The sequence below is a fragment of the Geotrypetes seraphini genome, chromosome 9 (assembly GCF_902459505.1).
Source record: "Geotrypetes seraphini chromosome 9, aGeoSer1.1, whole genome shotgun sequence".
NCBI lineage: Eukaryota > Metazoa > Chordata > Amphibia > Gymnophiona > Dermophiidae > Geotrypetes > Geotrypetes seraphini.
Genome location: NC_047092.1, coordinates 21,139,457 through 21,166,211, shown reverse-complemented (window position 1 = coordinate 21,166,211; position 26,755 = coordinate 21,139,457). Strand labels below are relative to the sequence as shown.

General features: G+C 40.3%; 1 protein-coding gene across 13 annotated transcripts in view; it reads right to left on the bottom strand.

Annotated features, from left to right (window-relative positions):
• Positions 1-20,925, bottom strand: part of PPP6R2 (protein phosphatase 6 regulatory subunit 2) — a 182,375-nt gene extending 161,450 nt beyond the window's left edge. For 4 of the 13 annotated variants that reach the window (XM_033957999.1, XM_033958000.1, XM_033958002.1 and 1 more), the window contains exon 1: positions 20,754-20,922. The gene's annotated coding sequence lies outside the window, so the exon portion shown is untranslated. Of the gene's footprint in view, positions 1-20,583; positions 20,716-20,753 lie in introns of those variants that run through there. The other 9 variants (XR_004540605.1, XM_033957993.1, XM_033958004.1 and 6 more) reach the window with 7 other exon arrangements.
• Between the last annotated feature and the right edge of the window lie 5,830 nt (positions 20,926-26,755).

Below are 26,755 nucleotides of genomic sequence, written 5' to 3'. Positions count from 1 at the left end.
ACTCCCTCGAAGAAGTGCAGCAAGTTTGTCAAGCAAGATCTTCCTTTGCTGAAGCCGTGCTGGCTGGTCTTCATCAGACTGTTCCATCAAGGTGATCAATGATGCGGTCCTTTATCAGCGCCTCTACCATCTTTCCCGGTACTGAGGTCAGACTCATCAGCCTGTAGTTTCCTGGATCTCCCCTCGAACCTTTCTTGAAGATCGGCGTAACATTCACCACTTTCCAGTTGTCCGGAATCCTTCCTGATTTGATCAACAGATTGGCTATTAGTTGGAGCAGTTCAGCTATAGCCCCTTTCAGTTCCTTGATTACCCTTTGATGGATGCCATCCGGGCCCGGGGATTTATCTCTTAAGCCTATCAATCTGCCTGCATACCCTCTTCTAGACTGGCCGTCAACCCTCTCAGTTTCCCGTCTTCATTTCCTGCATAAAGCCTATCGGCTTCCGGTATGTTGTATATATCCTCTTCAGTAAATACAGACGCAAAAAATGTGTTCAGTTTGTCGGCGATTGCTTTGTCCTTCTTTAGCACTCCCTTTATTCCATAGTCATCCAACGGCCCCAGCGCTTCCTTCACAGGTCATTTCCCCTTAATATACTGAAAGAACAGCTTGAAGTTTTTTGCCTACTTGGCTATTTTTTTCTTGCAGTCTCTTTTGGCCTCTCTTACCGCCTTATGGCACCTGCTTTGATGATGTTTGTGCTTTTTCCAGTTTTCATCCATTTTTGACCTTTTCCAGTCCTTAAATGAAGTCTTCTCGTCTCTGATTGCTTCCTTCACCGCTACAGTGAGCCACGCCAGTTCCTTATTCTTTTTTCTCTTGGATCCCTTGTTGATAGGCGGTATATATAAATTTTGTACCTCGGTGACTGTCCTTAAAAAGGGACCATGCTTGCGCTAGCATTTTTACAGTGCTCATCCTCTTCTTAATCTTCTTCCCCACCATGAGTCTCATCCCTTTGTAATTCCCTTTTCGGAAGTTCAATGCCGTGGCCGTCGTTCTGGATCGATGTTTTGCCCCCGTGTCCAGGTTGAAGTGGATCATATTGTGATCACTGCTTCCCAGCATCCCTTCTACTTCTACACCTTGCGCCGGTCCTCATAGTCCATTTAGAATTAAGTCCAGAATTGCACTGCCTCTCGTATTTTCCTTGACAAGTTATTCCAGGAAGCAATCACCTAAAGCATCCAGAAACTTAATAATAATAACTTTATTTTTGTATACCGCCATATCGGGAAGAGTTCTAGGCGGTTCACATCAATTAAACAGAGTTACAAGCGGTTCTATACCAGAATTGATCAACGAAGTAGAAGTAGAAGTAGGGGGGGTAGGTCTGGGGGGGGGGGGTAGTTCAGTGAGGGGAGTGGTGTAGGTTAATAAAGAAGGGGCGTTAAGGGTCCTGGTCTTGGAAGAGGTGGGCTTTTGAGTAGTTTTCTAAAGCCGAGGTAGTTGGGGGCCTTGAGGATCATTTGGGCTAGCCATGGGTTTAGCTTGGCAGCTTGTCTCCCTACTGCAGCCAGAGATGCCTAGGTTCCAGTCTATCCCCAGATAATTGAAGTCACCCATGACAACTGCGTTGCCTCCCTTGCAGTTGCGTTTAATCTCGTCAGTCATTTCTCCATCAGTTTCTTCGGACTGCCCTGGGGGTTGGTAGTAGATGCCAATCACCGTTTTCGTTCCATTTCGTTCCATTTGTTCCCGGAATTTTGGCACATAGAAACCCTAACTTATTTTTCATTTCTGGCATGTTCTCTCCAGTAGACTCAATTCCCTCTTTCATGTATAGGGCAATACCCCCACCTGAGTCTATCAACTCTTAACTTCATCCTATGCCCTCTCATTCCAGAGCTTCCTTTCAAATGAAAGACTCTTGACTCATGTACATTTACTCCATGGAGGTATTTAAACGTCTCTATCATATCTCCCTTTAGATCTTTAAGTCTATCCCCATATGCCTTATGACAAAGACCACGCACCATTTTACTAGCCTTCCTCTGGACCAATTCCATCTTTTTTTTTATATCTTTTTTGAAGGTGTGGTCTACAGAATTGCACACAATATTCTAAATGAGATCTCACCAAAGTCTTATATAGGGGCATCAACACCTCATTTTTCCTACTGGCCTCTTCCTATGCACCCTAGCATCCTTCTAGCTTTTGCCATCACCTTTTCAACCTCTTTGGCCACCTTAAGATCATCTTATACAATCACACCCAAGTCCCGCTCTTCTGTCGTGAATATAAGTTCTTCACCCCCTAAACTATACCGTTCCCTCGGGTTTTTGCAGCCCAAATGCATAACTTTGCATTTCTTAGCATTAAATTTTAGCTACCAAATTTCAGACCATTCTTCAAGCTTTGCTAGGTCTTTCTTCATGTTATTCACACCATCCAGGTGTCTACTCTATTGCAGATTTTGGTATTATCTGCAAAGAGGCAAATATTATCCGACAATATCATTTCAGCAATATCACTTATAAAAATGTTAAGAATAGGCCCAAGAACAGACCCTTGAGGCACGCCACTGGTAACATCCCTTTCCTCAGAGCCATCTCCATTGACCACTACCCTCTCATGTTCCACTCAACTAGTTTCTGACCCAGCCCATCACTTTGGGGCCCATCCTGAGGGCACTCAGTTTATTTAATAGACGGCTGTTTGGAATACTGTCAAAGGCTTTGCTAAAATCTAAATACACCACATCTAGCACACTGCCTCTATCCAATTTTCTGGTCACCCAGTGAAAGAAATTGGTTTGCCATTGCCTTCTCCCGCACAGTGTGCAGCTCCACTATGTCACTGCTGCTCAACATAGGGCATCTGGTAGTGCTATAGAAATAGTAGTAGTAGTAGTAGTAGTAGTAGTAGTAATATAAATAAAATCTTTCCAGAGTACCATTTTCTTGGCCTGAAGCAACCCCTGACATTCCAGTACTCAAACACAATTCTGCTGATGCTCCTCAAACCTGATTGCATCACAACCCTTACTAATCTTACACACAATTCCATCATTGTAGCTCAGTTTCAACCTGAACAGCATAAGCATGTGGACTCCTGTGTATTTGACAAAGCTTTAATAAAGTATTAAAAGGGGAACTTTTGAACAGAAGAGGCAAAAACACTCTAGCTGTCCTCAAAGCAGCAGTGTGTTAGAATGAGAAGCTGGTGCCCTGCCTTTGAGCTATGAATTGGCTCTAGTAAGTTTAAAATTACGCAACCCATCTTTGCTTGCTTAGGATCCGATGCTAAGATCTGTAACTCTGCACTCGAGAACACAAGTACATAAGCATTGCCACACTGGAACAGACTGAAGGTTCATCAAGCTCAATATCCCGTTTCAAGCCAGGTCATAAATACCTGGCAAGATCACAAGAGAGTAAAACAGTTTTTATGCTGCTTACCCCAAGAATAAGCAGTGGAATTTCCTAAACCCATCTTAATAGCTTACAAACTTTTCTTTTAGGAATTTCTCTAAACCCATCTTAATAGCTTACAAACTTTTCTTTTAGGAATTTCTCTAAACCTTTTTTAAACCCTGTTAAACTACATTTACTACATTCTTTGACAATGAATTCCAGGGTTTAATTACACATTAAGGGCCCAATTCTATATATACGAGTTCTGACTAAAATGGCGCTTAGCGCTACTCTATAAAATGCTCGTACCACATATAAATAATAATAATAATAACAATTTATATACCGCAGGACCGTGAAGTTCTATGCAGTTTACAATGATTAAAGATGTTACAGATTGAGTGGAATAAACAAAGTACAGACTTAGTGATTGACAGTTCTAGAGATCGTTTATTGAGGACTAAGACTGTATAGGTTGGTTTTCTAAGTATTTCAGGAACAGATGTGTTTTTAGGAGTTTCCTGAATTCCCTATAGGTAGTAGGCACGAGTAATTGCTCTAGGTCTTTACCCCATAGTGCTGCTTGTTGTGAACCATGCTTAGCATAAGTGCATGTCATAACTTTTATGTGCAAAACGGAGAGTACTCGTCTCGTAAGAGAAGAACAAACCAAAGAAAAGGGAAAGACAAGGGAGATGTCCAAATCAACCAAACATAACTTTTATTATGAAATTATACCCAACAAGGATCCAAGTTTCGGCATCAACAATGCCTTCATCAGAGGACACTGAGACGTTGTCTCATAAATAAATGTATTATAGATGAGCCTCAGCGGAGCAGTGGCTCAGGTAACTGAACAGAAAACCAGTGCCTACATGGCATCTCAGCTATGAGGGAGAGAATGATGTCCCGGTGAATGTGACATCACTCCGTTTGAGAGAGTGTGATGCTAGAATGGGAGCCACAAGCTCATCTGAGGCTCATCTACATTTATTTATGAGACAAAATCTTGGTGTTCCCCGATGAAAGCATTGTTGATGCCGAAACTTAGATCCTTGTTGGGTATTATTTCATAAGAAAGGATACATTTGATTGATCTGGACATCTCCCTTGCCTTTTCCTTGGTTTGTTCGTAATTGTTATGTGCCCCATTTAGGCCAAGGAAAACCAATCCTAAATATCTGCGCCTAAGTTGTGCGTAGATCAAGCGTATTCTATAAGTGTGTAAAAACTTCCACCAATGCTCTTCCCCTGGCCCCACCCCTTTTCCAGATCTTTGCTCTGGAAATGACATGCACACTTTATAGAATGTGCCTATCAAGCTGTGCATGTAACTTCTAATGCCAATTAGCGTCATTTAATAGGTGTTAACTGGCAATTATCAGCATTAAGCTTGTTAATTAATTTGTGTACTCAAATCAGCTGTGCATACCAATGCGCTATATACAGAATTTGGGGATGAGTGAAGAAATATTTTCTCTGTTTTAAATTTACTACTTAATAGCTTCATTCCATGTCCCCCATGTCCATATATTTTTTGAAAGAGTAAACCAGCAATTCACATCTTACCCATTCATCACTCAGTATTTTATACATATTTATCACATCTCCCCTGAGAATATCTTTGTACCATTCCATGATACAACCACACCTTGAATACTAAGTGCAATTTTGGTCACTACATCTAAAAAAAAATATAGCAGAATTAGACAAAGTACAGAAAAGGATGCTAAAAATGATGAAGAGGGGTGGGCCTACATTCATATGAGGAATGATTAAAGAGGGTAGGGTTCTTCAGCTTGGAGAGAGGAGATATGTTAAATATGTTCAGTTCTACATCAGCAAGAGACTCTTGGGTGTCCTCATCTTCACCACACCCAAAGCTCTCACAAGATTCCTCACTTTCTTTCTTGAATTTCTTTATGCTCATCTTTTTATTCACGTTATAATTTTGGCCTTCAAAACCAACCTTGGGATAGCATAACTACATTTGCTCATTGCATTTTTAGACTGAATCTTTTAAATGAGACTAGATAATTACCTCCTAAATTGATAACTAGCTTGTGTAGCTACCCTGCAGGTAATTGCTGGCCTTACTTCATCTCTATCCCATTCACCTCATCAATGCCTTCTCATGTGATATGCCCTGTTCTTCATGCATGTTTTGCTTTATGCTCTATTCCAGAACAAATGCTTTACAAGCTGAACACTTCTTGGCTTACACCATACTGTGTTAGACTCAACACAATAACATCATTAGCTCCAATGTTGCTCTTCTCTAGCACAGCCTTTAAACCTGTTAGACTTCCAACTTCAAGTCTCTTATTTACTTATATGTCATACCTAACTCCTCAACAAATGAGCTGATCTATATCCTAAACAAGCATGTCCCTAAATTAAATGGAATCCACACCTGCTGCCCCCAGGCATTTTGAATCATTGAAAGCATGACAGCACCTTCCCATCCACATACTTAAAAAATGTGTCTTGCTCCAATGACCTGAGTTAGAGATCTAGCTCCACCACCCTAACCCAAAACAGGTTCTTCTTCCTAACCTGTCCTGAATACTGCAACCTTTCTCAATGCTCTATTATCTTAGAGATGCTTAACTGATTGTCCTTGACCTGCATATGCTCTGCAGATAATACTGAACTCACTATGAAGGCTACCAAGATTGTGATCTAGAAAGAAGCCTTAAATAGTCTGTCCTTGTAATTGTTCTTACTACACATGGTAACATTCCCGTTATCCTTTCAAGATTAAAAAAACATTAACAGGCAATCATTTTAAGACCTTTTTTTAAGACCATGCATCCATTAGCTTTTTTTGTATTAAAGAGAACAAAAAAGAATTTTTAGTTATGCCCAGCTGCTAAAGAGGAAAGTGATACACAGTGAAAATAACTTGGACTGTGTCCAAAGTGCACCTTTTCCCTTTGCTCCATTACAAACTCTACAAAATTTTGCATCGTTGTGCCTTGGATCCTACCCTCTCTATGATATTAATTCCCTTAGTTTTAGCCAACTTTGCCTACAAAATATTTTCATATACTTTTATTTTTTTTACTAGTAAATATTTTAACAGATCTACTGCTTTCACACCCAACCTCCAAAGACTAACAGGATTCTTACATGTCTTTTCTCAGCTTCCAGTACTAGCCACCTCAAAAGAAACTACAGTAAAAAAAGAGAGGATGCCATCTATTCACCAAAATCACCATTCCCAGTGACAATTGATAACACTATGTAATATGATTTTTGTTCCTGGGCAGTAAGTGTAATTTCCTAATTGCTCATGCCTAAAAAGTATTAAAAAATGTCTTATTTCCATAAAACTTTGCTTTTGTGACAAGAATAGTCAAATTTTACAATTTACCTATTTAAAACATGAAAACGCAGAATTTTCATATTTTTATATTCTTATAAAGTCATATAAAGCAACATATGACTCACAATTAACATGTATTTATATTGAAGTTTTGCAAAGATGACCACAGAAGATTTAGAAGTGAGTTGTTTTTTTGAGATTTGTGATTATATTGTAAGTCACTTTCACGAATTAGTCTCCCATCATGCTCTCACTATATTGTCCTAGGTAGCAGCGTTCGAAGTCCAGCATTTCTTGGTGGAAGCGCTCATCTTGCTCCTCCGAGTATATTCCCATGCTCTCCTTGAATGTCTCAAGATGAGCATCAAGGACATGGACCTTGAGAGACATCCTACAGCATTTTAATTCTTCACCAGATTCTAAACCGACTCCATAGTTTTCGGCCTTATGATTGTCCAAGAAGCCTTGAACCATTGTGAAAAAGCTGTTCCAAGTCACTTTCTCCTTTCTAGTTAGCTTCTTGGGAAATTCCTTGCACTCCAGGTTCTTCTTCATCTGTGGTCCAATGAAGACACCAGCTTTGACTTTTGCCTCAGATAGATTGGGGAAAATGTCTTGAAGGTACTTGAAGGCTGCAGACTCTGACAAATTGTTTCATTGGGCCCAATTTGATATGCAGTGGTAGCATCAGCACCTACTGAGTGTTCACCAGTGGTTCCCATTTGATGTTGCTTCTCCCCAAAGAAAACGCAGTCTGCTGTGGCCAGTCCCACTTTTGGTATTGCGCCATTGTGTCCCTGCTGTCTCAAAGGCAGAGATAGTAGGGAAACTCGGTAAAACTGCCTAGAGACCCATTAGGAATGTCACCATTTTGAAGTCTCCAATGACCTTCCAGCCGTACTCATCATACTTCAAGGCACCTACCGTTTTTTCCCCGAAAATAAGCCCTACTCCAAAAATAAGCTCAAGCATGATTTTTGGGGTAGGTCTTAATATAAGCCCTACCCCAAAAATAACCCCTAGTTGAAGTGCTGGATTCACTGGCAGCAGTGCTTCCCCCCGCTTCCCCCCCCACCCCGGCCGCACAGCCGAACCCCCGCTGACCCTATCTCTCCCTCCCATCTGAACCACGCCGACTGCAAGACCAACATACCTTCTTCCAAACAGCAGCGTAGGCATTAATCTAAACAGGCTGCTTCACGGACTTCTCCCACCGGGGCATTTCTCTGCTGCATCACTGATTATATCATCAGCAACGCGGCATACAGAACGTCCCGGTGGGAGAAGGCCATGAAGCAGCCTGTTTAGATTGCTGCCAATGCTGTCGTTTGGAAGAAGGTATGTCGGTCTCGTGGTCGGCAGGGTTCGGATGGGAGGGAGAGATGGAAGGGTCAGTGGGGGTTCAGCTGCGCAGCGGGAGAGAAAGGAGAGATAGAAAGATAATGCATGGGGGGATGGGGGGAAGTGAGGGATAGAAGCTGTGCAAAGGTTCTGCTGCACAAGGGATGAGAGGGATAGAAAGATGCTGTGCAAAGGTTCTGCTGCACGGGGGATGGGAGAGAGGGAAGGATAGAAAGATGTTGCAGAGGGAAGGCACAACGGGATGGGTGAGAGGAGGAGGAAAGATGCTGCACATGTGGGGGAGAGAAAGGAAAGAGGAAGAATTGGGGTGGAGGAGAGGAAGGGAGAGATGATCATTGTACATGAAAAAAATAAAACTTACCCCAAAAATAAGACCTAGTGCGTTTTTTGGGCCCAAAATTAATATAAGACAGTGTCTTATTTTCAGGGAAACACGGTAGTAAGATCTTGATGCTGTTGTAATCTGAGATGTACTGAGTGAGTCAGTGGAAGACATGGGTTCTTGTTCCTGTTATGGAACAGCATGGCTTCAATGCTCCTGGCTGAGCTGTCAATGGAAAGATGCCATTCTTTTGCGATACCCCAAACAGACACATTGTAACAATGTGGCAGAAGCAGGCAACACAGCACACGGAACGCCCTGGTGAGAGAAGGCTGCAAAGCAGCTTGTCTAGATTGCTGCCGACATTGCCGTTACAAGGAATTTCGGTCTCACAGTTGGTGGGGGAAAGATGAAAGGATCAGCACGGGGGGGGGGGGGGGGAGAGGAGGAGAGAAGCACTGCTGCCAGCGACTAGGGCCTATTTTTGTGGGTAGGGCTTATATGAAGAACTAACCCAAAAATCATGCTAAGGCTTATTTTCAGGGAAACACAGTACCAGTGTCTAACACCACTATGAGCATGGCCAATGCCAGAAGTGGTGTTAGGTGCCAAAAATGTAGGCCTGGAAAACCCTAGCCTACATTTCCGGCACCCATCTTTCCCGGAGGCGCAATTCTCTATACATCACCATCACATGAATGAAATGCAATCAGCCGCCATTTTTTAGGCAGCTACCAACATAGGCGCTATATAGAGAACCCAGGCCCAAATGCTTTATACTATATTTGTCATAGTTTACTGGATACTTCATAACAGATAGGTATCACCTTAATGTGTAGCTAAATGTAGGATATTTCCCCTCCAACTACTACTCCTAATCATTTCTATAGTGCTACTAGATATACACAGTGCTGTCCATCAAAACTCAGAAGAGACAGTCCCTACTCAAAAGAGCTTACAATCTAGTCAAGACAGACAAACTGGACAAGAAGGTATATCAATACACTGTGCTCAGGTGGGAGAATTACAGAAGGAATGATAAGACTATTGGTTCTCAGAAGGTGGGTTGGAGTTTGGAATTGAAAGCATCTTCAAAAAAGTGGGCTTTGAGTCTGGATTTGAACAGTGCCAGAAAAGAAGCCTGACGTATCTAGTCAGGCGGTGAAACAAAATAGAAGGGACAGAGTCTGGAGTTGGCTGTAGAGGAGAAGGGTACAAATAGAGACTTATCTAATGAGCAGAATGCCCTGGAGGGAGTGTGGTGAGAGAGACGAGATACTGAGGTGTTGCGGAGCAAATGTACTTGTAGGTCAGTAAGAGGAGTTTGAACTATATGTGGAAATGGATAAGGAGGGGAGCCAATGAAGTGACTTGAGGAGAGGGGTAATGTGGGCATAGCGACACTGACAGAATATAAGGCAAGCAGCAGAGTTCTGAACAGCAATAAGGTCAGTGGAAGCAAAATACAAGTTCTATAAATTCATCCTTATTCCAGCACCACTGAAAGTAAATGCTAAACTCTTTCATTCAAAGATTCAGCACTATATTTCAATAAAAACATCAATGAAGGAGCAAAGAAAAAAAGTGTTCTCTGAACCAACTAGTTACCTTAAGCAACAAGGGGGGCCTTTTACAAAAAAATTAGCATTTGCTAAATGCTACATAGTCCAAAGGTACATAGCCAGTGCAAATTCTGTTAGCATGCCCTAAGCTTTAGGTATTAGTGTTCCAAGATGAAGCTGATTTTTAGGTCGATTTATCATTTAAGGTGGTTGTTGTACTGTGAAGTATTTTTTAATTATGAGTGTTCTTTTGTGACTCGCACAGAATTGTAGGATATCGCAAGTAAAATATTTTTAAATAAATAAAATATAAAAAGTCTTGAATGTTTCCAGCTCCTTACACTCTCGCTACCTGCAACTCTACTGCTACAACCAAAAATATCCTCCTTCTAGAAGTCTACATCTTTCTTATTTGTGGGTGTTCTTTTGAAGCTTGCAAAGTCAAATTTGAGTACTCTAGCTACTGCTCTTTTTTATACAAATCCAAGAGTTCAGTCTAAATTTTCACTGTACTATAACATATGACTTCAGAAAGTACATATGCACACAATGGGGGGAAAAAAAAATTCTCTCTAATCAGCCAAGAGGATTCAAATACCAAACACACAACTATTTGAAAAGTTCAAAGACTGAGGGCAAACCTAACAGTTGCCACACTTATGCTATGGGAAAATATAGAGAACTTGCCTAAGTCTTAGCAGCCCATAAACAAGCAGAAACATCTGTTCTTAATATTCTTATCCTTAGAAAATGCTACTAAGGTAGGATGCTTAAAGACAATGTGCAGCTGTAATATGTATCATGCCTGTAAAATGTGTTTCAAATTATTTGCCGTAATGGAAAAAGGAACAGAGTGAATTAATTAACAGAAAAAGGAGCCTGTCTGTATATTGTTCACATACAATTACCGGTGTATAGCCAACCGCTTTCCAAAAATATAATTCCCATACTTTTTTGCCTATTTTCTAGAACCTCATATAGAAAATGTGTCAGTCTCAAAAACCTATCATAATGAAAGATATTCTTTAACTCTAATAGAGCAGCCATCAAATCTTAGGGCTCCTTTTACAAAGCCGCGCTAGGGCCTTAACGCGCGGAATAGCACGCGCTAAATTGCCACGTGCACTAGCCGCTACCGCCTCCTTTTGAGCAGGCGGTAGATTTCCGGCTAGCGCACACTAATCCAGTGCATGTGATAAAACCCCTAGCGCAGCCCCTAGAGCAGGGGTGTCCAATGTCGGTCCTCGAGGGCCGCAGTCCAGTCGGATTTTCAGGATTTCCCCAATGAATATACATGAGGTCTATTTGCATGCACTACTTTCATTGTATGCTAATAGATCTCATGCATATTCATTGGGGAAATCCTGAAAACCCGACTGGATTGCGGCCCTCGAGGACCGACATTGGACACCCCTGCCCTAGAGTGTTATGATAAATACTTCTAGGATGAGAGGTGCTTTCATAATTAAAGTATCTTTAAAAAAGGCAATTGACATGGATCTTAGAAACAAAGAAGTGCTGCTGAGTCAGACCAATAACCCATGAAGCTCAGCATCCTATTACCAATAGTGGCACTCTGGTTAACTTGAAAGTACAAAGAATTTCCCTTCACTGTTCATTTTTAGATTTAGGTGTTCCATTTGTCATCTCTGACTGACTAATACATGTTAATGGGATATGTCAATCAGAAATCTGTGCAAACCATTTTTAAATCCAGCTATGCTAGCAACTTTGACCACACCCTCTGCAATAAATTCCACAGATAACCATGTGATGACTGAAAAGACAATTTTAGTTCAATTTGTTTATTGAGTAATGAGGAATAAACACTTATTTCATAAAGCATCCCCTAGTTCTAGGGTAAACAACCATTCTATCTTAAACTTGATCCACATCACTCAATTAACTTCTATTCTGTCTTCTGCATTTGCTCAAAGTTGATGAATCCTAACTTATTAGTCTTTCTTTATAAGTGAAGTAGTGGCCTACCGAATTTTGATTATTGGATTTGACACCAAAACCAGCTCAAAATCCAGGTCCAGGTTTCAGCCCAAAATGCCAGTGCATATGTGCAATAATAAGCTAAGATAAGGTCATTTTTTTTAAACGAAGATTGCCTGATTGCAGTATTCTGAATCATCTGGAGTTTGTGCATTTGAGAAGAGGTTATGCCAGCATAGAGTAAATTGCAATAGTCTAGTGCAAACTGTGTGCTGCGACACACCAGTGTGTCTCCTGAGATTTCAGGTGTGTTGCAACACACTGGTGAGGAGGAGAGTCATCCACACCGGCTGACTGCCTAAAGGACGTGCCTCTCACCGCAAGAGGCACATCCTGTAGGCAGTCAGCCGGTTTGGATGACTCTCCTCCTGGCCGGCATCTCTCCTCCTCTGCCCGCACCTCCCAGATCCCTCCACTGAAGCGGGTCGCAGCCAGATGGGCCAGAGCGCACTTCCGGGTGCCTTCCGGCCAGGGCACTGGATTTAGTGTGCCGCCGGCTGGAAAGTTTGCAAGAAACTGGTCTAGTGTCAGGACTAGTATGGCAAAGTGATTGGTATAGAACAGTGTCCTACAAACCTCTTGGCGCTGCCGTCAGAAGTCATGGCATCACGCGCATGTGTGGAGGCCCTCCAGCCGTGACCCTGAACCTGTCACTTCGCCAGTGGGGAATCCTGGAGGGGAGGTGCAGTGAGAGACGAGATGCTGGTACCAGCTGACTGTCTACAGGACGTGCCTCTGTAAGCAGTCAGATGGCGACCGCGCCTCTCCTCCTTGCCGGCGTTTTTTGACACACCTGGGATCTGCTGCAGCACAGTTTGTGATACACTGGTGTAGAAGTATGGTTTGATCAGTTTTAGTTGCTTTAAACTGTAGAAGGATTTTTTTCCCCCCAGAGGTTGGAAATTTGGGGTTTTGCAAGAAAGTGTGGAATCTAGCAGAATTCCAAGCACCCTTGAAGTCTTTTCTATGTTTAGTGTTGTGCCTGAGAATACTGATAGGCTCATGGGTACAATCTGAATGGCACTGTGGAACCAAGAGTAATTCAGTTTTGGTGGTGTTTTTTAGTTTGTTGGCAAATTGTTGCCTAGGGAGCTCATAAATAAGATGAAGCGTACTGGTGAGAGTGTGGACCCCTGGGGTACCCCACAGAATGCCTTCCAGCTCTGAGATAAGGTGCCATCTTTCAATAGACAGTATTCTCTGTTTGTCAGGAACTCTTTGAACCAGTTGAGGACAGTCCGGTCAGACCTAGTTCATTCAGCTTAGTCAGTAGGAGCTTATGATATATCAAATTGTAGAAGACTTGATTTTTGCCCAGTGTTCAACATCAGTTTGATTTTGGTGGTTGGTGTAAATAATAGTAATTCAGTGCTATGTTGGGCTCTGAAACCATATTGAGAAAATGCAGGCAAGAGAATTTGTCTATGAAGGCTGCGAGCCTTGTACAAACCAATGTGTCAAGTAGTTTAGAGAGCAGAGGTATTCCTGCTATGGGCCTGAAATTGGATGTTGAAGTTAGGTCAGCTCCATGATTCTTGGAATAGGAGAGAGTGCAATGTGGCCCATTTGCACGGTTAGTTGGCCTGCCTTTAGGAGGTTGTTCAGCAGTGAGACCAGCCATGGAATAAGTTCATTTGGATGTAGGGATATGGGTGCAAGGGATATTTGTCCAGTATGTAGCTTCTGGTGGACAGTTCTTTTAGCTGGAGGAGCATACCAGATTTGGTCTCCTGTGCAGAGGTCAGTAGAAATAAGGTCTGGTTGGGTCTTTGGATTTGTGGTGATTGATGTATTACCGATTTCTATTTGTACGCTCTTGATCTTGTCTAGGAAGTAGTTTGCTAATTCTTGGGCATTAGGTTGGGTGTTATTGTTTACTATGCCCGTTTTTTTTTTTTGGAGCAGTAGGTTGGGGGGAGGGTTGTGCGCATTAGATGAAGAGGAATATACTTTTATCCAGGGCTGTGGAGTCGAGGAGTCATAGACATTTTGAGTACCTGGAGTCGGACTCGTGGGTACCAGAAACTAAGAAGTCAAAGGATTTATCTACCGACTCCACAGCCCTGCTTTAATCATATTATCTATAGCTTATTCTACTTATATTGATGTTTGTATTTTATTTTTGGTCATTGTTCCGTGCAACTCAAAAGGGGGTTAGAGCATTCCCAGAAATTAGGCACAAGGTTATAGAATATGGTTATTTACACACCAGCATTTACACCAAGCTTCAGCAGACATAAGTGCTACATCCAAAGTTAGATCCATGCCAAACTAATAAAGAAGCAAAAGAATACTGTTGGACCAAATACATTTAAGCAAAACCACTCAGGTTAATTTTCAAATAACCATTAAAAAAAAAACCAACCCCAATCCTGGTCTCAAAGAAAATGCAAGGAATAGAAGGGACTCTCAAGAAAGACAAGGCCATAGCGGAGAGATTAAATTAATTCTTTGCTTCAGTCTTCACCGAGGAAGATGTGGGGGAGTTACCAGTTCCAGAAATGGTATTCAATTCTGATGAATAAAAGAAACTCAAACAAATCTCTGTAACATTGGAAGATGTAATGGGTCAATTTAACAAATTGAGTAGTAGCAAATTACCTGGACCAAATGGTATACAGCCCAGAGTACTGCGAGAATTTAAAAATGAACTTGCAGAGAGCTATTGTTAGTAATTTTTCTTCAAAAATCAGCATAGTACCAAAAAACTAGAGGGTGGCCAACATGAAGCCGATATTTAAAAGCAGTTCCAGAGGTGATCTGGGAAATTATAGACAGGCGAGTTCGATGTCGGTGCCAGGCAAAATGGTAGAGACTATTAAAAAGAACAAAATGACAGAATATATACATAAGCATGGATTAATGAGAGAAAGCCAAGAAATGATTGAAAGACAGAAAACAGAGAGTAGGTTTAAATGGTCAATATTCTCAATGGAGAAAGGTAAATAGTGGGGTTCCCCAGGGGTTTGTGCTAGGACTGCTGCTTTTTATCATATTTACCAATGATCTAGAGATGGGAATAACTAGCGAGATAATTAAATTTGCTGATGACACAAATTTGTTCAAAGTTGTTAAATAGCAAAAGGATTGTGAAAAATTGCAAGATCAGGAGACTGGGCGTCAAAATGGCAGATGACGTTTAATGTGAGCAAGTGCAAAGTGATGCATGTGGGAAAGAGGAACCCAAACTACAGCTACATGATGCAGGGTTAGGAATCACTGCCAGGAAAAGGATCTAGGTGACATCATTTAGGATACATTGAAACCCTCAGTAGTGGCTATGAAAGCAAATAGAATGTATGGTATGGCCACACCTTGATTACTGTTTGCAATTTTGGTCACTGTATCTCAAAAAAAGATGTAGTGGAATTAGAGAAGGTTGACAAAAATGATAAAAGGGATGGGACAACTTCTCTATGAGGAAAGGCTAAAGTAGCTAGAGCTCTTCCGCCTGGAGAAGAGATGGCTCATGAGTGCTATGATAAAGGTCTATAAAATACTGAGTGGTGTGGAAAGGGCAGATGTGAATTGCTTATTTATTCTTTCCAAAAATACTAGGAGACATGCGATGAAGCTACTAAATAGTAGATTTAAAACAAACTGGATAAAATATTTCTTCACACAATGTATAATTAAACTCTGGAATTTGTTGCCAGAGAATGTGGTGAAATAGTCAGCTTAGCTGGGTTTAAAAAAAGGCTTGGATAATTTCCTAGAAGAGAAGTCCATAGGCCATTATTGAGATGGCTTGGGGAAAATCCACTGCTTATTTCTAGGGTAAGCAGCATAAAATCTATTTTACTACTTGGAATCTAGCTAGGTACTTGGGACCTAGACTGGCTACTGTTGGAAACGGGATGCTGGGCTTGATGGCCCTTATGGCTATTATGTTCTTATGTAACTGAATTCAAGAGGGCCTGGGATAGGCATGTGGGATTTCTCAGAAAGAGAAAGAGATAATGGTTACTGCAGATGGGCAGACTAGATGCTCCTGCCTGGCTTTTAAGATCATTGACGGCATCCTTCCTCCCTTAATCCCACTATCTTATAACTCCTCGAGTCCTGACTCTACCAGACCCACCCAAAGGTATAAATTATCCTTCCCCTCTCTACATGGTATTTGCTATGCAGGCAAACTGGGAAAATCCCTTCTCTTCAGAATCATAGATCTTTGGAACCTTACTACCCCGCTGCGGAACCTGGGCTCCCTCCAATTATTCCGCAAGCAATTGAAAACCTGGCTTTTCACTAAAATGTAATTCTATCCCCCCTTACTCTTCTCTTCTATATATAAGTTCATGTAAACCTTTTTTTTCCTTCTCTTCCTATATTTTAAGTTCTTGTAAACCGTGCCGAGCTCCACAACATCCGTGGAGATGATGCGGTATATAAACTTAAGGTTTAGTTTAGTTATGTTTCTATATAATGAGTAGAACAGTCCAAAAAAATCATCTTGTTTTCCTTTCAAAGACACAGTCTTCTTCAGGTCAGAGGACTAACATGGCTACCACACTACTTTATCCAAAACTGAACTTAAGAACTGTAAAACTCAATAATTCATAATTTATACAACCAAATTTTGAACAATGATTACAAGTGCTGCCTGATTTTAGCCTGCAATTAGGGATTTTAAGTCACATATATTATTTTTGATTGGAATCTATCATCTTCAATCATGATCATAAAATAAAAAATAGGTCTCTATATTTATTTAGTAGCCTTAAAGGTCTTTACTAAAAATCAGCATATATTTGCCACAGGACCCATTTTATTCCTATGGACCCTGCTAAAGATAACATGTACTAATCTTTAGTAAAAAAAAAAACAAAAAACCACACACAAAAAACAAAAAAACACCTTAGTCCAAACAAGACCATAAAACCCCTAAAAACCTTCAAAAGCTGACATTCACATTTCTTTACTGGGTTCAAACAGAGAAAGAACAGAATAACTTGACCAAGGGCATGGACAGTGTTAAGACCTAGGTTTAGAAATGAAAAACTAGGTTAAGTCTTTGATAAGGCAATTCAGTTTGATTCCCATGCTATCGAAGTAACAAATTATTCCTCAGCCACTCAGGTCTGCAGAAGGACCTGGGCTTGCTTGGTTCCTGACAGAGCTCCTGTTTTTCTTGGGTTGATTGGGGTGTAGCATTCAAGTCCTTGAGAAACAGCAGGGAAGGGAGGGGGGTCAGTCATCACCAAGTGGTGATAAGAAATGGTAAACAAGGCTCATAAATGCAAGGTTTCTAAAAGCCCAGGTTTATAGCCCCTGGTTTAGGACTGTCAAAGCAATGAGGACAGAAGATACAAAGCAAAATATCAGGATGGTTGCATGACTTGTAACACAAATTCCAGCCCCGGTTGAGACTAAGCTAGAAGCCCACAAGAGGAGGAAGAGGAAACAAACAAAAACAAATCATTGCTCTAGCCACTAGACCAATATTTTTCAAGCTCAGGGTCATGACTTGGTACCGTTATGTGGCATGCCACAGACTAGCTGACTCCTGTATCTATACCAGACTTTAATCACTATTTTATGTAGTACCCATAATTTTGCACTATCCTTGCACTAGCACAAAAAAGGTGAGTAAACATGTGGATATGGGTGAGCCGAGTAGGATGATATTGTTTATCTGGATTTTCAGAAGGCATTTGACAAAGTACCTCATGAAGACTTCTAAGGAAATTAAAAAGTTATGGGATAAGACAGAAAACAGAGAACAGGGTTAAATTGTCAATATTCTCAATGAAGAATGGAAAATAATGGGGCTCCTCACGGATCTGGGTTTTTAACATATTTATATATGATCTAGAAACTGGAATAATGAGTGAAGTAATCAAATTTTTTGGGATGATAAAGGGTATCCCAATAAGAGCGCAAGATTTACCCCCTCACCCATTTTATGAAGCTGTGTTACGATTTTTATCGCAAGCCGCAATGGTAAAAGCTCCGACACTCTCAGGAATTCTATGAGCATCGAAGATTTTACCACTGCGGCTGACAATAAAAAACCCTAATGTGGCTTCATAAAAAGGGGGGGGGGGGTAATTTTTAATAAAAAGTATAATTTAATCAAAAAGTGCTGATATTTTAGTGTGGAACACAATATCTGACAAATGTCCCCCATGACTCTGCTGGCATACACTTGCTTTTCTGACAAATTTTTTAAAATTAAATTATGCCTTTTATTGAAAAATTAAATCTTGCACTCTTATTGGGATACCTTTTCAAAATCAAGAGGATTGTGAAAAATTGCAACAGGACCTTAAGAGACTAGGAGACTCAGCATTCAAATGGCAGATGACATTTAATGTGAGCAAGTACAAAGTGATGCCAAGGAAACAGATTTAGGTATCACTGGTAATGATACCCAAAGCCTCTGCTAAATAGTAAATGTAAAGCAAATTGGAGAAATCCTGGAACTAAGCTCTGGAATTTGTTGCCAGAGAATGTGGTAAAGTAGTTAGCTAAACAGGGTTTAAAAAAATAGTGGACAAGTTCCTAAAAGAAAAGTACATAAATGAAAATCTGTTGCTTATTCCCAAGATAAGAAGCATAAAATCTGTTTCACTCTTTGCCAGGTACTTGTGATCTGGACTGGCCACTATTATGTAAGGGTATATATTTTAAAACCTTAGTTGATTTTCCTTGTTACTTTGTTTGACTCATTTTTTACACCATTTTTAGACTGTTATTGGCTTTTTCTTCTTTTGTCTATTTCAAATTTGTTTTCTCATTTCTTTTTTGTGATCTTATGACACAGTCTTGTGAATTTTAGCTTTTTTGTGTATTGTTTTTGTATTAAGTTTCTTTCCCTTCATCTCTTCTAAGCTTCAAACCCTCCATAACAGCAGCAGCCTCAGCTCATCCTGGGCTCTCCACTACAGGGGTTTTTTCAGACAACACCAAGGGCACCTTTTATACATCTAGAAATTTTCCACCCCCGATGACACAAAAGTACAGAGATACTGATGCTGTGTGGAACAATGTCAGTGAGCAGCACAAGGTGAGAGAAGTAGATATCAAATAAAGCAATAAGGCGAGAGCATGCATAAAATAAATGGCTCTCAGACCAGTCCTCAGGGCATACCGAGCCAGTCATATACACAATGAATATACACGAGATACATTTGCATACACTACTTCAATTACATACATATTTGTCACATGCATATTCAATTAAGGATATTTCTAAAATCTGACTGGTTCGGTATGTTCTGAGGACTAGATTGAGAATTCTTGTATAAAATGTATTTCCGTTTTAGAATTTTGTATTTTTAAGACAGCTGAGGAGCCGATTTACTAAAGTGAGGCAAAGTTTTGTATTTTCTCAAGGTAAATAAAACTTTTAATGTGCACTAACGATTGAGATCAGTCCCAGCATGTTTTATAAAGTTACCACATTAAAATCCTTTACCATGTGATAAGTATATGACATTTAGCATGGATGCACTTATTGCCTCCTATTTAGGAGACCATTTTCATGCTAACTGCACAAGTAACAGCATACACTAATGTACCATTAGCAGTCCAGGACCAATTCCCACTCCAAAACACATTCGGTTAACATGTAACTGAACAGGTCCCATCATGCCAGGACAGTAAGTTACCCCGCTCCTAGGTTAACAGTCATATTTATTTGCATGCTAGATCAGGGCTGGTGTTAAACATTCAGAGGCCCAGGTCAGAAATTGAAGAGGGGGGCCTCCTGAAGCTTATGGGAGACTTGGGTTCTACTGTGACATAAGAGCCCAGGGCAATTGCTCTGTTTGCCACTCCCTAACACCAGCCCTGCACCAGATGCTTAGCACACCAATATAGAAATCCCTAAATTAGGATTACAAAAGGTGCACAAATGGCCAACAGCCAGAGATAAAACATTGACAATTGATGCTACTGCTCATGAGTATCAAATCTGTATTAAATTACCATATTTTCAATATACAGTATACACAGTTTTTCTGAATAATAAATAGCATCCCATTTTAGAAACAGCCATCAATGCTATCAAAAAGTGAAAGAAACCACTCAAGTGTCTCCTTAATTTGTTTAGGCAACTCTATAATCAAAACCATAGCCAAAACATTTTGGATCCAAGCTATGACACTTCACCGATGCCAACATTTCCAAAATGATTAGGGGTGCCAAACCACAATACAAATTACACCTCCCTGAACACCAATAGTTGGGGATGCTCAGCACCCACTGCTCTCACACAGTTACTTCCTATAACGCGTATTGCAGTATATCACAAATCACCTGAAAATTTCATAGCTCCTGCTAGAAGCCACTGACTACACTGTCTCGACTGGAGCTCAATGCTAGCAAAGTCTAACGCCCACGTCCTATACATGCAAACAACAGCAACAAAAATGGGCCACTGTATAACATGGAGCTCTTTACACTGGCACTTTATAAATTACTTTGCAAAGTTCAACACATGCAACCGCAATAATAACTACCAAACCACACGATATATTAAGTTCAGTCAAGTAAAATCAACTCTCTCGTGAGACAAAATAACTGAAAGTCAGCAAAAGGAAAGGAAAAAAAAAAAAAAAAAAGCTAGCCTTCCGCAATATCAGACGTGAAGCCGGACAGAAACTTCGAACCCACTCGCCTCCTTTATTTTCACGCGTACCAACCTAGCAGGGAACATATTCCAGTGCGCCGAAATCTGGAATGGCTCAGACGGTTCAACACAAGCCTCAGAGGAGGAGAAGCCACCCGGGCCCTAACATTTTTTTTTTTTTTGCTGCTCTCCGCTACGCTGTCCCGAAAAGCCCCATAAGCAGCCGCAGCACAACACAGATACCTGCACTCGAGCGTTGAACTTGCCAGGCTCAGGCGGCCGGGATTGACGCGGGGCCCCAACGGCGTTACCGAGCAAGCGGGAGGGGAGGGGGGGTTTCGCCACCAATTTTAAGCTCCTTTTTTTTTTTCCCCCACCACAGCTCCCGCGACTGCCAGAAAAAAAAAGGGGGGGGAGAACTGTGGGGCGAAAGAGATACGCTTCCGCGCACGCGCAGCAACACTGGACGTCACGGCCCGAGGACCGACGGCTGCTTCCGGTTCCGCAGTCATGCTATTGCGCATGCGGCCTTGTTGGCGGGTTTTTGAGTTGGAGGGTTGGGTTTTCGCGTGCGTGTGAAAAGGCGCCAGACCTTGTGCTGCGAGGGTAGCGTCGACTTTCCTGTTCGTTAGGGGGGCTCGAAGGAGGCGGTTGGGGCTTTACTAGCCTGCCTGTCCGTCCATAGATTGAATATGTGGCTGTTCCTGCACTGCTGTGTGCAAAGCAAAGAGCGAAGGAAGGAAGCGAGCGAGAACTGTGTTTCTGAGGGATGTGACCAGGATTAGGAAGATATTTTGGCTGTCATGATGGTTTTCCACGAGGCTCTAAGGCTGAGATATGATAGTTGTGTTTAAGTTCATATATACTGTTTTAACAATGGATCAAGTCCTTTTCTTGTTCCACCCACTATTCTCATTCAAATGTCTTATGGATAATATGCGCAGCTTTTAAAGACCTTCAGAAACATCACCTGAGATTCATTCCATTCATTGTCTTAGGTTTTAAGTGCTGTCTCCTCATCGGGGCTATTATAAATGCGTAGCTCTCTTTGCTGTGTAACATAAATAAATAAATAATTCTACTTGTGGTTCTTTTTAAAGTGACTTATCTTATTGTGGTCATCCATTGAAGGGCATCTTAGCCAACATGTTTCACCAAATGGTTTTGTCAAGGCTGTAACTCCCTTTTTTCAACTACGTGCTGTCCATTTCGACTACGGTTTGTGTTCTCATTACGAACTTACACAAAAAAAACCCCGCAGTTTGTAAGTTCATATATAGGTAGTGTGACCATATGGCTCCAGAAAAAAGGGGGCGGATTGAGACATCCGGGTTTTACTTCCATTGAAAGCAATGAAAGTAAGGAGAACAGATTGAGACATCTTGGTTGCTTTCAATGGAAGTAAAACCCGGATGTCTCAATCTGTCCCCTTTTTTCTGGAGCTATATGGTCACACTATATATAGGCATATATGTGTTTTGCTTATTTATTAGGCAAAGGCAGATGGCGGGACAGGATTAGCCCATGTAAACTGAAGGAAACAGGTAGCCACATCAAGTTGCGTGACTAACACAATGAAAATATAAACACTAACATACTGTATCTAGAAACATTGAGAATACAACAGTGAACTATGAAAAAATAAATAAGTTCTGATCCTGGGATATGCCTAGTCCCACTTATTAAACTTAAAGCAAGAAACCCAAATGTCAAGGAAGTGTTGGTGCCAAGTGACTATTCTGTAGACTCTAGAGTGTATGGAGAAGATGATCCTCAAGTACCAACAAATGTAAACAGAGATCAAGGAAATGTAGTAGGATACAGAAATTGTTGTTATGTTGGGTACTACTAATTTAAACTCACCTTGATATGAATTTTATGAACTCCAGAAGGAGTTTGGCCTTGTGCAAATGGTGTTATTAGTCTCTCTGATTTACTCTTTATGTTCATCTCCAACATATTCTGGCTTAGAGAGATGTAAGCCGCTTCGTAAAAGGAGCCCTTAGTAAAAGTTACTTTTCTGGTAACACAAGTACTATTTTCTTTCTGTTCATTTAAAATTAAGCTCTATTTGTCTCATTTCCTATTGAATGTTTGATTTATGTTTACTTTTTTTCTCTGTTAACAAGTGAGTTAAAAATACAAATGTACATTTACTCTGGTATGTGATAGTTCTCTGATTAGTAGTTGCAAAATATTAAAATTCTGTTAAATAAAATTCTGTTCTACTGCCTGGTCACCTTACTCGGAAAACCTGTCCATATACAGTATATTATTTTTCACTTTTTTTTGTTGGTGAATGATGAATGGGAGTCATATTGTCTGTTTCAATTAAACTGTAACTCTTTTAGGAAGGGATTCTTTATATGTAATTTTGCAGTAAGATACCATAAATATTCTGAATGAAAAAGCATAATCTTAATGATTTGTGTATGTGCGTGTTTGGGGGGGGAGACCACATGCTGGTATGCAGTGTTGCTTTAATAAAAGAATCCCTGAGCACATAATACAAAGGCCCTGTAGAAGAGCCTTCTATTTACTATGCATAGATGTTTCAGGAGCTCATACTTTAAGGTTCAAGAAGGATTTAATAAATTACGAGTGTGGCAGGGAATAAAATGTACAGCAATAATATAGTTGTAGTGCAGAAACCCAGAAGAGCAATATACATTAGCTTTTGGCACTTTTCTCTTACTAATGTTTTATTTGGTTATATTACCATAATGCTGCTTCTATGCGTTTTGTTTAATGTTTCCATACCAAAGAAGAATACAAAAGAACAGATATCCAGATCAAAATGATCAGCCACTTTCTTTGCATCAAACCAAAAAAAACCCCAACATCCCAAAAAGCCAGGGCCAAACAGAAGAGGGCTGGGTAGATTAGTACATATGGTGTGATCTAATGCAAACGCCTTTCCCTGCTGTCTTCTAGTTTTAACTATCAGAATTAATTAACACTTAAATAATAATGTGTATAGCATTGTATAATTGGTATTATTCTTACCAAGGCAAGCATAATTTAGGGGCCCTTTTTCATGCATATACCCGTGGGCTTCCTAGTATTTAGCATGCCAGTTTCACTCATGTATATTCAATGTGGATATCCAGAAAACCTGACTGGCTGGGGTTCCCCCAGGAAAGGTTTGGGAACCCCTGCCATAGAGATAAAGATGTGGCCAGCAAGGTGGTGCTTGGTGGGGGAAGGATGCCTCATAGGCCTGCCCTAATTGATGGTCTAATAAAAATAATTTCCAACTCCTGTGTGCATGTGCATCTCTGTATGTTTGTGGCTGTGTGCTTGTCTATTAATATAATTTGTATGTCTATATACTTGCACCTACATTCTTGTGTATGTTTGTGGGTATACCTCTGTATATTTGCATCTGGGAGTAAAGATCTGTGATCAGAAGGGCAAAGGGCTCATTTTGAAAGAAACAATTTTTCTATATATCACTGTTTAAATGCTGCAGCTTCTTGAGTTTGAAATGGGCCACATCAGACTGAGAGGAATAAATTCCAGAAAACATGACCTGATACACTTCTACGGGAGAAGCATTCCAACTTCTAGTATAAACATGGATACATACAACACTCTCTTTCTTACACACATACAATGTAACACTGAGCGGCGATTACAGAGCAAGCACAGACTTCTCAAGACCCACATCTCTATCCTTCCATGCACCCCTCTAACAGTACATGCTTTCCAAAAGCCTTTACAACTTTCCAAACCTTTTCAGGAGTTTTGCCAGAGAACTGATTTTGCTGGAAATGCTGATATATACAATGAGCATTTGCTTCTCATATTGGAAGCTCTACAAACATTAAAATCATTGCTGATTTCCAACAAAACAGACTACACATGCTATTATAAATGTCAATGAGATAAAGAACAGTTAATCTTGGTTTGGACTGATTCTACTCCCAAAAGTAACATTTTATTTTCTTATTGTACTTTATAAACAGAATATGCACACATTTGCTCTTCACAGTAGTTCTTACTTTTTAATAACTTGATAAAGATTTTAAAAAATGAGTTGATAACATATGAAACTGGATCTGCAAATCCAGGACTACATCTGTTAACAGGCTTTAGATCAGTGTTTCTCAACTTGGTCCTGGAGTACTCTCTTGCCAGTCAGGTTTTCAAGATATCCACAATGAATATGCATAAACTTGATTTCCATTATAATTATGCATATTCATTGTGGACTCTGAGAAACACTGCTTTAAACAACATAACATCAAAGTTGTCACATTGGGTCATTCCAAATGTCCATCTAGTCCAGTAACCTGCTTCCAGCAGTGACCAAGCCAAGTCACAAGTATCTGGCAGAATCCATGCTGTTTACCCTGAGGTAAGCAGTGGTTTTCCCCAGGTCTGTATTAAAAATTGATGGAGTTTGTTTCCAGGAATTTATTGCTGCTACTTTTCCAACATTCTTGGCGCAGAGTTCTAAAATCTTAACTGCACTTGGTGAAAAAAATATTTTCTGCTGTTTAAAAACATTACTATGTAACTTCCCAGTATGTCCCCTATTTGTACTTTTTAAAAGGGTAATTTGTCATTTAAAGGATGGGCCAAATTTACAGACTTCCAACCATTTTGTTGGTAAATAAAAGCAGTTGAGATGGCTTCTAAGCCTCTTGTACAGTTATCATGTTATACCAGTATATCACAGTTCAATCCTGCTCTCAGTTCTATTAGAATTCTGTGGGTTCATAAGTTTGTATTATACAGTGCCATTGGTCATTGCTATTGTCGGCCACATTGTAAAGCATCTTCACACAGACACACACAACCTGCGTGTCGGTATTAATTTTTCCTCTGGTAGCAAGTGTCTTAATTGTTGGATAGTTACATTGATGGATCAAGTGACCTGTTTTGTGCCTTCTTGAAAAGCCCATTCTGTACAGTGTATTAGGTGATGCCAGAGGTATTGAGACCAGCCATAATTGTTCTTATTTGGGCAGTAAGGAGCACTTCTTTTGGCTTCCATATTTATCTTCATTTTTTTCTGATCAGGTTTTTTTTTTTTTTTTAATTATAAAGCATCTTTTTAAAAAGATTTTCATGTTGTTCTTTTTCTCAGCCACTTGCATTAAATTTTACTTTGATTTCTTTTTACCACTTATATTTCTGATACTATTTCAATCAGTCCCTCTTTTGTGTTTTGTTTTGGGGTTTTTTTTTGCAGAGAATGACATTGAAACACACTCAAGGCTTTAAGCTGCATTTCTTTTTATTTAAATTGTTTATTGAAAACATTAAAGGATACAAACAGCACCACAATAACAAGAGTTTTCCAGTAACGTCCTCAACTCAGAGGTCTGACTCTAAGGACCCCTGTGTTACAAATAAAAAACATCTTATTCAAGACATCCTTGAAGACAAACTACACCGAAAGACTCATCCCAGTTCTCTGAAGCAACTTGCTCTACTCTTCAATTCCTCTGGAAATGGTCAGATAACTTCTTTTGTAATCCGCCTTGAACAGCAAGGTATTGGTGGAATAGAAATCACTAATGTAATGTAATATCCATTCCACTCTATTCAAGACTTTTAGATTTCTCATACCCGCCCTCTAACTATCTCAGCTCCAAGTTGAAGAGCCCTAACCTTTTTAGTCTTTCCTCATATGAGAGTCATTCCATCCCTTTCATTATTTTGGTTGTCCTTTGTACTTTTCTGCAAACTGTTGTATTTAACTGACTTTTAAAAACTGTTTTCTTTAACAATGAGCTTTGACCTAGTCAATTCAAAACTGGCAAAGTTTAAGGGTCCCTACATTTATTCTCTTTTCAATAATACATTACATTTCTAGACCACAAAACCTCTCGGATCAATGCAGTTTATAATAAACAAGAGACTGGACAACCCCAGTGATCTACAAAGCAATCATAAACACATTTAGGGCTCCTTTTATGAAGGCACATTAGGGCCTTAATATGTGGAATAGCACACGCTAAAATGCCGAGCGCTCTAGCCACTACCGCCTCCTCTTGAACAGGCGGTAGTTTTTCGGCTAGCGCACACTAATCCAGTGCGTGCGCTAAAAACACTAGCGCACCTTCGTAAAAGAAGCCCTTAATTTCAAAGAAACCTCACAATCGATTTTAATAGTTTTCTAAAGTGGGTGTATGAACATGAATGCACAGAGTACATAGCTCCCTATTCCAACTTACAGCCTGATAAGCAAGCAAGCGCTTTAAAAACTTTTTATAAATACAACCTCTGACAGG